Genomic DNA, 18,991 nt, shown 5'->3' with positions numbered 1-18,991 from the left:
ACGATTAGCATGTATAATGTTGGGGGGGCATAGGGAGGGATGTGCAACACAGAGAAGACAAGTAGTGATTCTACAGCATCTTACTATGCTGATAGACTGTGAAGGGGTATGTGGGGGGGACTTGGTGAGGGGGGGGCGTCTAATGTTCTTCATGTAATTGTAGATTAATGGTAACAAAATGAGTTAAAAAAAGTGTGGAACACAAAGCTTAAAGGGAGTACCAGGAGAAGAGAGAAAGAAAGGGATAAAGAATACTTGAAGAAACAATGGCTGAAAAGTTCTCAAATTTGTTAAAACACTTGAATCTACAACATGGAAAGGTGGCAGCCATTTCTTGAAAATACTGTAAGACAAGTAAGCTCCTGCCACCTGGGGAAAAGATTACAGTTGAGGTAAATAAAGGAGTGCCCAAAACCCGAGAGGAAAAAATGGGAGAGAATTTCTTAGGGAAATTAGGCCATTCAAAAACACCAGTACATCCTGGAGAATCGAGAAATACATTTGTGTCTGGGCCAAGGTGCATGCTTAGAAAAGACCTGAGACGACCCTAAGCTTTCACCGATGGCTGATGTCAGCTCAGCACAAGTAGAGAGTGACTAAGGCAGATTTAAAATGACCTAGCAAAGTGCTGAAGGTGTTCCTCAACACAGCCAATCTGCAAAGACTGGGAGCTTTGTTTTCTCTTTTAAATTATTGTTTTATTTATTTTTTGGCCACTGGCTTTCAAGAAAATCTGTCAACACACTAACTGGACACAGGCAAAGGAAGAGATTTCAGAAACTAAATCAAAGAATTGTGGCTTTGCAAAAAGTTTACAAAAGTCACTAAAATTGCTACAACCCACAGCAAGCAACAAACCCTGAGGCATGAAGGATCTGATTTCCAGAGTTTACCACACTTACTACATTTAAAATGTTCAGTTTTCAACAACCTAAAACATGCAAAGAAAGTATGGCCTATTCACAGAAGAAGTTAACATAAGCCATCACATAGGAAGCACCAAAACTGGACTTTAAATCATTTCAACTGTGTATAGCTAAAGGAATCCCCCAGAACAATGTCTCAACAAATACAAATATCAGTAAAGAAACTATAAAGATGAGACATGGAAATTTGCAGCAAGTATGATAACTAAGGTGGAAAAAGATTAATAAAGGGTTCTAATAACATGTGAACAAACAGGCAGTAGAAAGAGCCTGTGAACTTGAAGCCAGGTCAGTTGAAAGTGTCCAATTGGTGAAGCAGAAAGAAAAAGAATGAAGGAAAAGTAAATAGAGCTTAAGAGAACTGTGGAACACAATAAAGCATACCAACATTTGCATAAAGGGAGTACCAGGAGAAGAAAGGGACAGAAAGAATACTTGAAGAAACAATGGCTGAAAAGTTCTCAAATTTGTTAAAACACTTGAATCTACACATCCAAGAAGCTCAACAAATGCAAATAGCATGAACTCAAAGACACAAACTGTCAAAAGCTGAATACGATCTTGAAAGCAGCAAAAGTGGAGTCTTCAGGGTAATGTGAATCAAGAGCACAATGTGATACCACTTCCCATCCACAAGGATAGCTACAACAAAGACAGAAAAAAACTGTTGAAGATGTTTCATGAAAATCTATATATTGCTGGTGGGAATGTAAAATGGTTTAGTCACTGTGGAAAAAGTTTGGTGGTTCCTAAAAGGTTAAACAGAATTACCATACAACCCAGCAATTCCATTCCTATATATCTTCCTGAAATTCACACAAAAAATTTGTACATAAATGTTCAAAATGTTCATAGGAGCACTATCATAATAACCAAATGGTTTAAACAAACCCAAGCATCCAACAACATGTGCATGGATAAACAAAATGTGGTATACAATGGATTATAATTCACCCATAAAACTGAAAAGTATTGATACATGCTATTATGTGGATAAGCCTTGAAAATAAACTAAGTGAAAATGTCAGATGCAAAAGTAAATATATTGTATGATTCTGTTTATCCAGAATAGGTAAATTCATAGCTATTATGTGAATGAACCTTGAAAATAAGCTAAATGAAAATGTCAGATGCAAAAGTAAATACATTGTATGATTCTGTTTAAATATCCAGAATAGGTAAATTCATAGAAACAGACTGATGGTAGCCAAGGCTTGTTGAGGGGGTTAAAGGGAGTGACTGTTTAATGTGTATGGGCTTTACTTTTGGGATGCTGGAAATGTGTTGGAACTAGATAGGTGTGGTTGTACAGCATTGTGAATATACTAAATGTTGCTGAATTGTGTATTTTAAAATGATTCTTTGAAACATTTTATTTTTTAATTGAGGTATAATTGTCACATAGCCTATTTTGGGTGTACAACATAATGATTTGTATAAACATAGTTTGTATGCATTGCAAAATGATCCCCACAGTTAGTCTTAAAAACGAATCATTTTGTGTTACATGATTTTGACCTAAAGTCATTCAAAATGTAAAGGGAATCTTATCAAAGAAGAGGTAATTGAATATTGTAGGTAGAATTAATTAGCAGAAAAATGTTCTTAAATGAATGCTACAATTTAAAAATGTGTACATTATGTGCCCGTAAAACACATCTGTTTATACTTCCTTATAAAATAACAGTATACAAAGAGATAGGCCTTGACTGAAAGTCAAGAGAAAAGACACAACAGAAACAAATCACAGAAATTACAGTTAAGTTGCCAAACAAGATCTTTTAAAATTAAGCATTTGAAGAATTTAAAGACCAATGGAGTATTTTGGATGAAAATTGGAAATTACAAAAAGGAATCAGATGGAAATTGTAGAACTGAAAAATGCAATAAATTACGTAGGGAATGGGCTTAAGTTGCTGAATAAATAGTTAAAAACGTTTTTAAAAGTGGATGACAAAAGAAAATAGGTACACTGAAGAACGGCAAGAGAAAAGGGTGAGACACAAAAGAAACAGGATATGTGACAAGGTCTAATGTAGATGCAACTAGAAAGAAGAAGAGAGACTGGGACTGAAGCCCTGTAAATCCCAAGTAGGATAAATACAGTCATACCTGTGTATACCGTAGTTAAACTTCTAGATGCCAACTATAAAGAAAAAGATCTTGAAAAATAATCAGAGGAAAAAGACATTACTTTCATAAAAACAAGCTGACTCCTGACTCTGAAACAAAGAATCAGACAATGGCATGATAGCTTCAAATTACCAAATGAGGTAGTCAGTGGGAATGGTGGAGTGAGAGGTCTTTGGAAATCATGTTCCTCCATAAAAGCCATGAAAACGCTGAGAAAAATTGTCAAGATAAAACTTTTCAGAATTCTGCTGATTAACCAAAGGCTTGCAACAATTCAAGGAACACTTATGTAAAAAAGAAAAAAAAAACTATTTTGGTAAGAATGGGGTGAACTTGTGGTGTTTTTACCTAATTTGATGACTCTCCCCAGCACCTCCTTAGCTTTGGAAACCAACAAGTCATAGTGAAAACCAGTAGCCTAGCAGCCACTGGCAGGGGTAGGATAGGTTTGAAGCCCCCCGAAAAGACCATTCGTAGAGAACTATCATTACTTGATCTGTCTGCCAATTCCCTGGAAACCCTTATTAATAAAACTTGCCTTTATTTGGCCTGACCCAGACCATGCTCAGTGTGAACAGTGTTTTTCTTGGGGTTATTTGCTGAAAATGATTACAGCAATGGTTAACACTGCATCTCCTGAGTTCATGATAACAATTGGGGTAAACAATAAGCTGACCAAAATAACAAAAAAAGCTAGGGAATTAGATATTTATAGAAGACTTTGAAAACAGGTAACTTGTTCATGGGACTCCACACAAAGGTCTATGTGTATGCCCAAGTCTGTGTACATGCTCAGGAAAGACCTAAGAAAGTCCTAAGTTTCACATCTGGCTGAACTTGAGGCATTGCAAAAATACGGTGAAGGCTAAGGCAAAATTTTAAATTGTGTGCCAAATACACACAGACACGCACAGAGCCTCTTGGCAATAGCTGGGAGACTTACTGGGTTCAGGCATTTAAATAAATATATTTAATCATTTGCTGACTACTAAGCTAACTGAGCAGAGACTTAAGTGGTCACAATGGAAAAGAATACAGACTACAGATTAGTTCAGAAACACCATCAATAATAACTGCAGAGTGGAGAGAATTTGATATCCAAACTTGCTACATTATATTATTTAAAATGCCCAATTTTCAACAAAAATGAGACATGTAAAGAAATAAAGTATGACCCTTACCCAGGACAATAGCTATCTATAGAAACTGTCTTTGAGGAAACCCTGATGCAGACTTACTAGGCAAAGACTTAAAATCAACTCTCTAAAATATGTTCAAAGAACTAAAGGATACCATGTTTAAAATTTTAAGAAAAGTATGAAATCAATGTCTCATGCAGCAGAGAATATCAATAAAGAGCTAAAAATGATGAAGAACCAAATAGAAATTCTGGAGTTGAAAAGTGCAATACTGAAATGAAAACTTCACTAGAAGGGCAAAAGCATAGATTTGAGCAAGCAGAAGGAAACTCAGCAAATCTGTAGATAACTTGAGATCATCCAGTCTGAGAAACAAATGAATAACGAAGTAAAATGAACAGTGTCAGAGACCTGTGGGACATCAGTAACTGTACCAACAGACACTTAATGGGAGTGCCAAAGAAGACAGACAGAATATTTGGAGAAATAATTGCTGAAAACAAATTTGTTGAAAACCAAAGAAGGGGGAAAGGAATAGAGCTATATAAGAGCAATTATTTTGTATACTATTGATATTAAGTTGGTATTAATCTGAGCTAGATTATTAAAATAAGATGTTAATTGTAATCCCTAGGATAACAACCAAGCAAATGACTAATATATATAACAAATGGGTATATATATATATATATATATATATATATATATATATATATATATATATATATAAATAATGGTACATTAGAAAATATCTATTTAATATTAAAAAAGGCAAGATTGCAGTGCTGCGGGGAAAAGAGGGAAAAAATAATAAGACATGGAAAACACTCATACTGGCAGACACAAATCACTCCTTATCAATAATTATATTAAATGGATTATATACTCCAGTCAACAGGCAGAGACTGGCAGAATAGATTTAAAAAACATGATCCAACTATATGCTATTTTACAAGCAACACAAACAGATTCAGATTTAGATTCATAGACAAATAAGTTGAAAGTAAAAGGATGCTAAAAGATACGCTATGCATGCAGTAACCAAAAAGACCTAGTGTGGCTATTGTAATGTCACACAAAACAGATTTAGGACAGGAATTGTTACTAGATATAAAGGTACTTTTTGTTGGTGTAAATATTTTTTTTTTATTAAGGTACCATTGATATACAATCTTATGAAGGTTTCACATGAGCAACACTGTGATTTCAACATTCCCTATATTATCAAGTCCTCTACACACTCCACTGCAATCACTGTGCATGAGCATAATAAAATGCTATAGAGTCACCTCACACCAGTTAAGATGGTCAACATCAAAAAGACTAGCAACAACAAATGTTGGTGAGGATGCAGAGAAAGGGGAACCCTCCCACACTGCTGGTGGGAATGTAAGCTAGTTCAACCATTGTGGAAAGCAGTATGGAGGTTCCTCAAAAAACTAAAAATAGAAATACCATTTGAACTGGGAATCCCACTCCTTGGAATTTATCTCTAAGAATACAACTTCTCAGATTCAAAAAGACATATGCACCTCTATGTTTTTTGCAGCAGTATTTACAATAGCCAAGAAATGGAAGCAACCTAAGTGTCCATCAGTAGTTGAATGGGTAAAGAAGATGTGCATATACACAATGGAATACTATTCAGCCGTAAGAAAAAAACAAATCCTACCATTTGCAGCAACATGGAAGGAGCTGGAGGGTATTATGCTCAGTGAAATAAGCCAGGAGAAGATAAACAAGTACCAAATGATTTCACTCATCTGTGAAGTATAACAACAAAGAAAAAAACTGAAGGAACAAAACAGCAGCAGCTCACAAACTCCACGAACGGACTAGAGGTTACCAAAGGAAGGGGTGAGGGGGGGAGGTTGGGAAGGGAGGGAGAAGGGGATTGAGAGGTATTACGATTAGTACACATGGTGGAGGGGTGTTACGGGGAAGCCAGTGCAGCACAGAGAAGACAAGTAGTGACTCTGTGGCATCTTACTACACTGATGGACAGTGACTTCAATGGAGTCATACATAAAAATATGGGTGAATGTAGTAAACACAATGTTTTCCATGTGAAACCTTCCTATGAGTGTATATCAATGATACCTAATTAAAAAAAAAAGATGCTATAGAGTCATTACTTGTCTTCTCCGTGCTATACTGCCTTCCCTGTGACCTGCCTATATTGTGTGTGGTAATCATAATACCCCTTAATCCCCTTCTCCCTCCCTCCCCACCCACCTTCCCCAATCCCTTCCCTTTGGTAACTGCTAGTCCTAAAGGGACATTTTTATATGAAAAAATATTACTCCATCAAGAAGACATAACAATTATAAACATATATGCAATTAACGGAGTCCCAAAATATATGAAACAAAAACTGACAGAATTAAAGGGAGAAATAGACAATAACAATTGGAGACATCAATGTCACATTTTTGACAATAGAACAACTAGGCAGAAGATCAACAAGGAAATAGAAGATTTGAATAATACTAGAAGCCAATTAGACCTAAGAGACATTCACACAAGAGCAGAACACATTCTTCTCAAGTACACAAGGTATGTTCTCTAGGATAGACCATAAGTTAGGCCATAAAACAAGTCTCAATAAATTGAAAAGGATTAAAGTCATACAAAGTAAGTTCTCTAACCATAATAGAATGAAATTAGAAACCAATAACAGAAGGACATTTGAGAAATTCACAAATATGTGGAAATTAGACAATACATTCCTAGATATGCCAATGGATCAAAGAAGAAATCACAAGGGAAGTTAGAAAATACTTTGAGGTAATTTAAAACAAGTGCACAACAGACCAAAACATACAGATGCATATGTGGAAATTAATAGGTGTACATGTCTATATTTAAAAAGAAGAAAGATCTTAATCTGATCTTCCACCTTAAGAAAGTTAAAGAAAGGCAAGCGAAACCCAAAACAAACTGGGAAAAGGAAATAATAAAGATTAGAGTGTAGATGAATGAAATTGAAAATTGAAAAACAATGGAGAAAATTGAACTGCTGAAAAAAAATAACTGACCACTATCATAGAACTTTACACCTAATGAAAATATCTTCCAGGAATGAAAGTGCATTAAAGGCATCTTACTTTCTAAGAAATGAAAATTGAGTTTTGTTACCACCAAACTGGCACTAAAGGAAATACTACAGGGTGTTCTTTAAGCAAAAACAAAATCATACCAAATGGCATCTGAGAGATGTAGGGAAGAATAAAAAGCAATGAAAAATATAAATGCATTAGAAAAGGTAAGTTATCATTATAAAATAACAATGTTTTGTAGTATTTAAAATATATATGAGAGTAAAATCCTCAAGAACAGTACATAAGATGGAAGAAAGCTAAGAGGAGTGAAAGGGTTCTAAGATCCTTTAATATTAGAATTGTTAGAGTTCTTGGTGAATCTAACCCTTTATCTGTGTGTAATGTCCCTCTTCATCCTTGGTGATAGTACTTATTCTAAAGTCAACTTTTATATTAATATAGATACTCCAGTTTTTTCTGATTAGTGTTTACATATTGTTTTTCAATTCTCTTGCTTTTAATTATCTATACCTTTTCTTTTTCAAGTGGGTTTCTTATAAGCAGATAATTATTTTTATCCAATCTGACAATCGGTCTTTGATTAGTTTATTTAGACACATTTAATATGATTATTGGCCTTAAATGTATAATCTTGCTAGCTGCTTTCTATCTGTTCCCTCATTCTTTGTTACTTTTTCCTCTTTTTCTGCCTCCTTTAGAACCAACTGAGTATTTTTATGAATACATTTTATCTCCATTAAAATTTTTGTTTAGTTGTTGCCCAAAGCCTTACAATACACATCTTGATCAGAGTCTACCTTCAAAAAAATCGTACTGACTCATGAAGAACTAACAGCACACTTCTCATTCTTCTCTGTTATCTTTTTCTGTGGTTGTTTTCATCTTACTGTTGTATTTGCAGTAAAACCACAATACATTGCTACTCTGTTTCTTTTTTTATTGATGTATTCAATCTTATATTGGCTTCAAGTAGACAGCACAGTGGTTCAACTGTTACCCATATTATTAAATCCTCGCCCTCACTAGCGCATACTCTATTTTTTTTTGAAGTATATTATCTTTAAGAGATCAAAAATAAGAAAAAGAATCTTTGTTATTTTCATTTTAACCATTTCCAGAGATCTACACTGTATTTTATACATTTCTTTGTTTATACCAGACTTTCTGATATATTCCCCTTGCTTGAAAAACTTCCTTTGACATCTTTTATACAGAACAGGACTGCTGATAATGAATTCCTTCAGTTTCTGCCCCTCCCTTAGGTGTACAGGTTTTTTGTTTGTTCGTTTGTAGGGTTACCTTTATCTCAGCCTCTGTGGTCTTCAGCTGCTCCCTGGGAGTTTGTCTTTCCAAGCCTCCGGAAAAGGGAGCAGCCACCATCACGTGGATCATGGATGGAGGCTCTTTCTCTGGTCCCCTGCCCCGTCTCCAGTCTTTTCTGAGCACATAGAAGAGTCTGTGAAGAGCCTGTTAGTGTGTGCAAATTCCCACTGTGTCTGCAGCTCCTAGGGAGTCTGTACTTTCAAGCTAGCTCACATCAAGCCCTTGGCAGTTTGTTAAAAATGTTAGCTTAATTCTCCTCATGCACGTGCACGGTATTTGATGTGTCCTCCCAGGCTCTGTCATAAGTCAGCTACTGCTCATCCCTATTGCTCCTTGGGAAAGCCTGTCTTTTCTTAGAGTACTTGGCTGCCCTGAGACCTCAGCTCTCCGTTAAGTTCAAGCAAAGTTATGATTGTGTAGTTTATCTAGTTGTTTCTTATGAAAAATAACACCCTCTCCTGCTTTTTACATCTGGATGGAAGTGAAATCAGTGTAGTCTCCCATGAACATTTTCTAACTAGTTAGATAAATAATGGAAATGCTATCAAGAGAGATTTCCCTTCGAATGTGTGCCTATTTTGTTCTTATTTTGCTCTTAAACAAAACTGGCGTATGTTTACTTATCATTGCTTCTAGTCCCTTGCCAGCCAAAAATCTTTCCCTATCTTTATGGTCACCTTCCATGCCTTCAAAGATACTCTCCAGTGCATACTCAAAAAGACCTAAGAAAATAATCATTTGATCTGACAGCCTGTTAGGTTTAACCTAACCTCATTATTCAAAAGCTTTTTTTTTTTTTTTAAAGAAACTTAAAGCTTTGCTGCTATACTTTGGTGTGGCAAATTATCTGATGGAGCAAGTGGCTTTTGCTCAGCATGAGCATCAGTAGCAGATCTCACTTGGGACATTTTTCCCCAAAAAGGAAGAGAAAGAGGAGAAACTGGTAAAATGATTTCATAGGTATAGTCTATTAGAAATGTTATTTTAAATGGCTGTTCTTACTTTCTCACTGAATTATGGGTCACTTGGTTGGAGAACTCAAAATTAGGGTAGTAAAAACAAAATCATGCCACCCTTGTAGAATCACTCTGGTTTTTCTTTTTTATCATTGAGAATAGACCATTAAGTTTATAAATCTAAAATCTTTTATTGAATTTTCTATAAAGACAAATAGTGGGCCTGTTTCCTACCCTTTGTAGGAGGAAGTACTTAATGACTTATTTTAAATAAAATACTGGATAATTAAAATACAATAAAAATATTTTTAATATATGGAGTTTGAAATAACATAAGTGCAATTACACAACATATACTTGCTTATACATTTAGATTTAATTATAAACTTTGCTCCCTGTTTTTTTTTTCCTTTGATGGAGACTCCCTGTTTTTCACTTTAATATCTCAGATCACCCAGGGATGGGTGCATACCCATAGAATAAAGAAATAGGTACAGCCTCCTTGTTTAAAATAGTACCTACACATGCTGCCATTGTTAAGTTAATGGCAAGGCTTTATGGAACCACAGAAAGTTCTTGTTTAAGAATCATTGCTCAGATTAAATCCTTGCCTTGCTATTTATTAGCTCTGGCCTTTGGACAAGTTGTTCAACTTCTCTGAGCTTATTTCTTCTTCTATAAAATGCAGTTATTATCTATTGCTGGATTAATGAAGTGTAGCAAAACTGTCTTAGGCTTCCAGCCTTGGAGGTATAATAAGGTGAAAAAATATAAGCCTCTAGTCACTTAGGGGCTGGTCTTCCAACAACTCCAAGACTGGAACTCCATGTGTGACATCCTCCTGCTCTACTTTCACAGTCAGTGCTCCTGAAGACCACAGAAGAGAAGGTCTCATGAGCTGACTCTGCCATGAGCCCCTGAGTTTATGAGATGCTCCTCTTTATCCCTATCCTTGTCATTTTGATAGCTGTTGTCACTATAGCAACAGGACAGCAATTGCCACTATGACTGCTGCTCTTGTCCATATCCCTTGTCCTCATTCCCTCCGAGAACTCTGACATACTCTGTTCTAAGCTTATGACTCAGAAAAACAGAATGGGCTCTCTCTCCCTAGAAAGCCAGAAATCTCTTATATTCAGGGTTGGGCTTTCAGCCGATATAAATTTGCTCTTTCTCCTAGCCATGCTGGAGAGGTACTATGACCCACATTTGATGATGGCAAGTTGGTGCCTGTTACAGTGCTGGGTGCTAGTGGGGAGCAGAGATGACTAAGACACAGCTCTTGCCCTTCAGGAACCAGTAGTCCAATGGTGTCGCCTCTGGTCTTGGAGACTATACCCTATTGCTTTAAGTTCAGTCTCCCAAATCAACCTAACCACTCATCTCCTCTTTTACACTACTCCAGCCATTCAATCCCTCTTCCTTCTACTTCCTCCCCCTTGCCCATCTCAAATATGACTCTTTTCTGTTTAGCTTGAGTGAGCTGGCTGGAGGTACCAATAATCAAGATTATGAGCCCAGAAGGAGGAACAAATCAGAGCCATTTTTTCCTCAACTAGCAAAGATTGAGTAAATGTATAGCCTTACTCCTGTTGTCAATTTTTGTTTTTCTCTAATGTAAGCCATGCTCAACTGTATTTCGAATAACTTAACCAGTTAAAAAAACTCAATCAACCAAAAATTGTTTGCTTTCAATTTGGGAGAAGAAATATGGGCTAAACTAGTTCTTCACAGCTTATCATTTGCTGCCAGGTAAAATTTATTCTACTCCCCTCAAGTAGAAGGAAGTTGAGGACTTACTGGGGTCAGTCATGGTGGTAAAAATTTTAAGGCAGTGGCACATTTTATCCTTATAACTATAGGTTATGTTAAATTATTAGCCTGTTCTTTGAGGCTAAAATAAAAAGCGCCAGTTGAGAAGCATAAATGCTTTGCCAAAGTCATAGAGGTAGGAGGTGTCAAAGGAAGGTCCATGCTTTTAACTAGTGGGTAACACTACCTCCTACATCCATGAATATATATGAATAGTGTACAAAAAACCCAGATGATAAGTAAAGAAAAGGGGAGATTAGAATGTTGTCCATGTGATCCCAGGCTCATTGCTACATGAATAACCATAATCACTGCAGGATCTTGAGTATCAGTGTCATTGAGTTTTCCAGCTCTTGAATTGTTGTGAATTCATTTAAAATACATTTACTACAATAACAACAGAAATCAGTCTGGAGTTTGTTTTCAGGACACTCATTCACCAACACTATTATAACAAAGCTCCTGGAGGGCAGGAACTTTGTTTAATTAGTCTTTATATTCTTTACAGTATAATAGACCTCTGGTATATTTCTAATCAAAATACATCCCTATAGTCAAAGAGCCCCCAAATCCAGATGATGTGCATATATTTCAAGCAATATCTCCTGGAGCAGTGCTTATCACTGTAAAGGACTCAGGAGGGTGCCTGGGTCTACTCCTCCACCGGCATTGCTCTAGTCTGTCCATCATCATCAGCACAGCAACTACATTTATCGAATGCTAACTGCATACCAGTGATTTATATGCAGTCGCTCATTTAATCCTCACAGTATTATGAAAGAGGCAGTATTACTATCCCTATACACTTTTGAAGAAACTGCAACTCAAAATGGTTAAGAAATTAATCAAAGCTCAAAATAAAAATGGTGGAGCCAGAATTCAAAATCATGTTTGTTTCACTCCTTTCAAATACATCTATTGAGCACCTACTACATGCCAGAACCTTGGTTTCAAAATTTTAAAAATGAGAAAGCGCATGCAGCATAAAGCCACACCCCACCTCATTGTTACCCCCACGCGTATGTCTGTACCACCATCTGAGTCCCTTCTAAGGAACCAATGTTATCAGTGTTCTGGGACCTATAATTTCAGGTAGGAATTTCCCTTCTAGGTCAAACCATGTCATGATCAGTATTTCCCACCTTTCCTAATAAATAGTTCCTGACCTCTTTAAGGATTTTATCTTAAAGAAATCGGTCATTCAGTCCCATTTCACAGCTGGGAGAAAATGTCCTTGGGAAGCCAGATTAAGTTTTATCTGAGATGAGGTTATTGTCAAAGAGGCAAGTAGGTTCATATAAGATTAATAGCATCTTTACCACGAAGATGGTACTTTCTAGGAAAAGTAGCTCTTACTGATCCTCATACTTAGGATTTCTATGTTTCCCCTCCATCTCTTTCTCAGAACCAAAGCTCTCTCTCTGACTCCAGAACACAAGGTCATAGAGCAAGGCCTTGGGACTTCCTTGTGACTCTGGCATCAAGATCTTTGTTGCCCTTTTCCTTTCCTCAGAATATAATCTTTAGTGCTCCTTAGAGTTAAGGAGGGGGGAATTTTGTGCCCATAATATCTCGAATGGTTTTATGAAAATTAAGAAATCAGAATCAGAATCTGAAACAGCTGTAAATTTTTCCTTTGGACACTTGGTTCCTTGGCAATATAATTCCTCTTCCTCTCCTTTCTGGGTGGTGATTAGGAGGATATCTGGCTGTTGAAAAAAATGCAAACAAAGGAGCATGGGACCCAGGGGAGCAGGATGATGTGCTGAATAGAAGGGAGCTATGGTCTAGATAGCATGAGTCCTCATTTATTATTTCTGGTACTTTCTCCAGGGTTGTTGCCCAGGAGATTGGTTGTGTATCCACAGATTTGGATCATATATTAAAATATCACTTCTGATATTGTAACCTTTGTTAAAATTATTATAGGGTACATTACTAGCTTTCACATGACATTCCTTTATTTAAAAAAATTACAGGGGGGGCGGAGCCAGGATGGCGGAGTGAGTAGAGCAGTGGAAATCTCCTCCCAAAAACACATAGAGCTATGAAAATATAACAAAGAAAACTCTTCCTAATATAGAGACCAGAGGGCACAGGACAACATCCAGACCACATCCACACCTGCAAGAACCCAGCGCCTCGCGAAAGGGGGTAAGATTCAAGCCCCGGCCCAGCGGGACCCGAGTGTCCCTCCCCCCGGCTCCCGGCAGGTGGAAAGAAACCAGAGCGGTTTTTTTTTTTTTTGGCGAGTGCTTTTTGGAAGCCTTAAAGGGACAGGAACCCCGTTGCTAGGGAGGCAGGGTGGCGGGACTGGTGAGCGGGTGCCTGGGACCAGCGCCTGACGACAAAGATTATTGCGCGTTTTTCCCTACGGGACTGGTGGGCGGGTGCCTGAGACCAGCACCTGAGGATGGAGGAAATCGCATGTTTTTCCCCTTTTTTTTCCTCTTTTTGGTGAGTGCTTTTTGGAAGCCTTAAAGGGACAGGGACCCCATTGCTAGGGAGGCAGGGCGGCGAGACCGGTGAGCGGGTGCCTGAGACCTGCGCCTGAGGATGGAGGAAATTGCGCGTTTTTCCCCCTTTTTTTTTTCTCTTTTTGGCGAGTGCTTTTTGGAAGCCTTAAAGGGACAGGGACCCCAGTGCTAGGGAGGCAGAGCACCAGGACTGGTGAGCGGGTGCCTGGGACCGGCGCCTGAAGACAAAGAATATCGCGCGTTTTTCCCTGCGGGACCGGTGGGCGGGTACTTTTTGGAAGCCTTGAAGGGACAGGGACCCCGGTGCTAGGGAGGCAGGGCAGCAGGACCAGTGAGCGGGTGCCTGGGACCGGCGCCTGAGGGGGAAAAAAAAAAATCGCGTGTTTTTTCCTTTTTTTTTTTTTTTTCTGTTCCCTCTCTCATTGTTGCTGTTGTTGTTTTGGTTTGGAGAGTGCTTTTTGGAAGTCTTAAAGGGGCAGGACAGGACACTTAGACCACAGGCAGGGAATCTGGGGATCTCTCGACACTCTAACCTCCTGGGCAACAGGGAGCACAGAGGCCCCTTACGGAGATAAATAGCCTCCCGGCTGCTCCCCCTCCAACAGAGCTCCACCACTTTGGAGGAGCAGCCCCAGCCAGGCCACGTCCACAGCAACAGCGGAGATAAACTCCATAGCAAATGGGCAGATAGCAGAAGCCCTGCCTGCACAGAGCTGACAAGCATAAGCCACTAGAGGTCGCTATTCTCCCAGGAGAGGAAGGCCACAAGCCAAGAAGAAGGGAAGTTCTTCCAGCGACCACTTGTACCAGCTCTGCAAACTATCTCTATCACCATGAAAAGGCAAAACTACAGGCAGACAAAGATCACAGAGACAACACCTGAGAAGGAGACAGACCTAACCAGTCCTCCTGAAAGAGAATTCAAAATAAAAATCATGAACATGCTGACAGAGATGCAGAGAAAAATGCAAGAGCAATGGGATGAGATGCAGAGAAAAATGCAAGAGCAATGGGATGAAGTCCGGAGGGAGAACACAGATGTCAGGAAGGAGATCACAGAAGTGAAACAATACCTGGAAGGATTTATAAGCAGAATGGATAAGATGCAAGAGGCCATTGAAGGAATAGAAGTCAGAGAACAGGAACGTATAGAAGCTGACATAGAGAGAGATAAAAGGATCTCCAGGAATGAAACAACACTAAGAGAACTATGCGACCAAGCCAAAGGGAATAATATTCGTATTATAGGGGTACCAGAAGAAGAAGAAAGAGGAAAAGGGATAGAAAGCCTCTTTGAAGAAATAATTGCTGAAAACTACCCCAAACTGGGGGAGGAAATAATTGAACAGACCATGGAATTACACAGAACCCCCAAAAGAAAGGATCCAAGGAGGACAACACCAAGACACATAGTAATTAAAATGGCAAGGATCAAGGACAAAGAAAGAGTTTTAAAGGCAGCTAGAGAGAAAAAGGTCACCTATAAAGGAAAACCCATCAGGCTCACATCAGACTTCTCGACAGAAACCCTACAGGCCAGAAGAGAATGGCATGATATACTTAATGCAATGAAACAGAAGGGCCTTGAACCAAGGATACTGTATCCAGCACGACTATCATTTAAATATGGTGGCGGGATTAAACAATTCCCAGACAAGCAAAAGCTGAGGGATTTTCTTCCCAAAAACCACCTCTATAGGGCATCCTACAGGGACTGCTCTAGATGGGAGCACTCCTAAAAAGAGCACAGAAAAAAACACACAACATATGAAGAAGGGAGGAGGAGGAATAAGAAGGGAGAGAAGAAAAGAATCTCCAGACAGTGTATATAACAGCTCAATAAGCGAGCTAAGTTAGGCAGTAAGATACTAAAGAAGCTAACCTTGAACCTTTGGTAACCACGAATCTAAAGCCTGCAATGGCAATAAGTACATATCTCTCAATAGTCACCCTAAATGTAAATGGACTTAATGCACCAATCAAAAGACACAGAGTAATAGAATGGATAAAAAAGCAAGACACATCTATATGCTGCTTGCAAGAAACTCACCTTAAACCCAAAGACAAGCATAGACTAAAAGCCAAGGGATAGAAAAACATATTTCAGGCAAACAAGAGTGAGAAGAAAGCAGGGGTTGCAGTACTAATATCAGACAAAATAGACTTCAAAACAAAGAAAGTAACAAGAGATAAAGAAGGATACTACATAATGATAAAGGTCTCAGTCCAACAAGAGGATATAACCATTCTAAATATATATGCACCCAATACAGGAGCACCAGCATATGTGAAGCAAATACTAACAGAACTAAAGAGGGAAATAGACTGCAATGCATTCATTGTAGGAGACTTCAACACACCACTCACCCCAAAGGGTAGATCCACTGGGCAGAAAATAAGTAAGGACACACAGGCACTGAACAACACCTTAGAACAGATGGACCTAACAGACATCTATAGAACTCTACATCCAAAAGCAACAGGATATACATTCTTCTCAAGTGCACATGGAACATTCTTCAGAATAGACCACATACTAGCTCACAAAAAGAGCCTCAGTAAATTCCAAAATATTGAAATTCTACCAACCAATTTTTCAGACCACAAAGGTATGAAAGTAGAAATAAATTCTACAAAGAAAACAAAAAGGCTCACAAACACATGGAGGCTTAACAACATGCTACTAAATAATCAATGGATCAATAAACAAATCAAAATAGAGATCAAGGAATATATAGAAACAAATGACAACAACAACACTAAGCCCCAACTTCTGTGGGATGCAGCGAAAGCAGTCTTAAGAGGAAAGTATATAGCAATCCAGGCACACTTGAAGAAGGAAGAACAATCCTAAATGAATAGTCTAACATCACAATTATCAAAACTGGAAAAAGAAGAACAAATGAGGCCTAAAGTCAGCAGAAGGAGGGACATAATAAAGATCAGAGAAGAAATAAACAAAATTGAGAAGAATAAAACAATAGCAAAAATCAATGAAACCAAGAGCTGGTTCTTTGAGAAAATAAACAAAATAGATAAGCCTCTAGCCCAACTTATTAAGAGAAAAAGAGAATCAACACAAATCAACATAATCAGAAATGAGAATGGAAAAATCACGACAGACACCACAGAAATACAAAGAATTATTAAAGACTACTATGAAAACCTATATGCCAACAAGCTGGAAAACCTAGAAGAAATGGACAACTTCCTAGAAAAATACAACCTCCCAAGACTGACCAAGGAGGAAACACAAAAGTTAAATAAACCAATTACGAGCAAAGAAATTGAAACAGTAATCAAAAACCTAACAAAGAACAAAACCCCGGGGCCGGACGGATTTACCTTGGAATTTTATCAGACACACAGAGAAGACATAATACCCATTCTCCTTAAAGTGTTCCACAAAACAGAAGAACAGGGAATACACCCAAACTCATTCTATGAGGCCAACATCACTCTAATACCAAAACCAGGCAAAGACCCCACCAAAAAAGAAAATTACAGACCAATATCCCTGATGAATGTAGATGCAAAAATACTCAATAAAATATTAGCAAACAGAATTCAACAGTATATGAAAAGGATCATACACCATGACCAAGTGGGGTTCATCCCAGGCATGCAAGGATGGTACAACATTCGAAAATCCATCAACATCATCCACCACATCAACAGAAAGAAAGACAAAAACCACATGATCATCTCCATAGATGCTGAAAAAGCATTTGACAAAATTCAACATCCATTCATGATAAAAACTCTCAGCAAAATGGGAATAGAGGGCAAGTACCTCAACATAATAAAGGCCATATATGATAAACCCACAGCCAGCATTATACTGAACAGCGAAGAGCTGAAAGCATTTCCTCTGAGATCGGGTACAAGACAGGGATGCCCACTCTCCCCACTGTTATTTAACATAGTACTGGAGGTCCTAGCCACGGCAATCAGACAAAACAAAGAAATACAAGGAATCCAGATTGGGAAAGAAGAAGTTAAACTGTCACTATTTGCAGATGATATGATACTGTGCATAAAAAACCCTAAAGACTCCACTCCAAAACTACTAGAACTGATATCGGAATACAGCAAAGTTGCAGGATACAAAATTAACACACAGAAATCTGTAGCTTTTCTATACACTAACAACGAATCAATAGAGAAATCAGGAAAACAATTCCATTCACCATTGCATCAAAAAGAATAAAATACCTAGGAATAAACCTAACCAAAGAAGTGAAAGACTTATACTCTGAAAACTACAAGTCACTCTTAAGAGAAATTAAAGGGGACACTAAAAAATGGAAACTCATCCCATGCTCATGGCTAGGAAGAATTAATATCGTCAAAATGGCCATCCTGCCCAAAGCAATATACAGATTTGATGCAATCCCTATCAAATTACCAGCAACATTCATCTTCAATGAATTGGAACAAATAATTCAAAAATTCATATGGAAACACCAAAGACCCCGAATAGCCAAAGCAATTTTGAAAAAGAAGAATAAAGTAGGGGGGATCTCACTCCCCAACTTCAAGCTCTACTACAAAGCCATAGTAATCAAGACAATTTGGTACTGGCACAAGAACAGAGCCACAGACCAGTGGAACAGATGAGAAACTCCAGAAATTAACCCAAACAAATATGGTCAATTAATATTTGATAAAGGAGCCATGGACATACAATGGGGAAATGACAGTCTCTTCAACAGATGGTGTTGGCAAAACTGGACAGCTACGTGTAGGAGAATGAAACTGGACCATTGTCTAACCCCATATACAAAGGTAAACTCAAAATGGATCAAAGACCTGAATGTAAGTCATGAAACCATTAAACTCTTGGAAAAAAACATAGGCAAAAACCTCTTAGACATAATCATGAGTGACCTCTTCTTGAACATATCTCCTGGGCAAGGAAAACAACAGCAAAAATGAGCAAGTGGGACTACATTAAGCTGAAAAGCTTCTGTACAGCGAAAGACACCATCAATAGAACAAAAAGGAACCCTACAGTATGGGAGAATATATTTGAAAATGACAGAGCCGATAAAGGCTTGACGTCCAGAATATATAAAGAGCTCACACGCCTCAACAAACAAAAAACAAATAACCCAATTAAAAAAGGGGCAGAGGAACTGAACAGACAGTTCTCCAAAAAAG

The sequence above is a fragment of the Manis javanica genome, chromosome 7 (genome assembly GCF_040802235.1).
Source record: "Manis javanica isolate MJ-LG chromosome 7, MJ_LKY, whole genome shotgun sequence".
NCBI classification, from domain to species: domain Eukaryota; kingdom Metazoa; phylum Chordata; class Mammalia; order Pholidota; family Manidae; genus Manis; species Manis javanica.
This window is presented reverse-complemented; position numbering follows the sequence as displayed.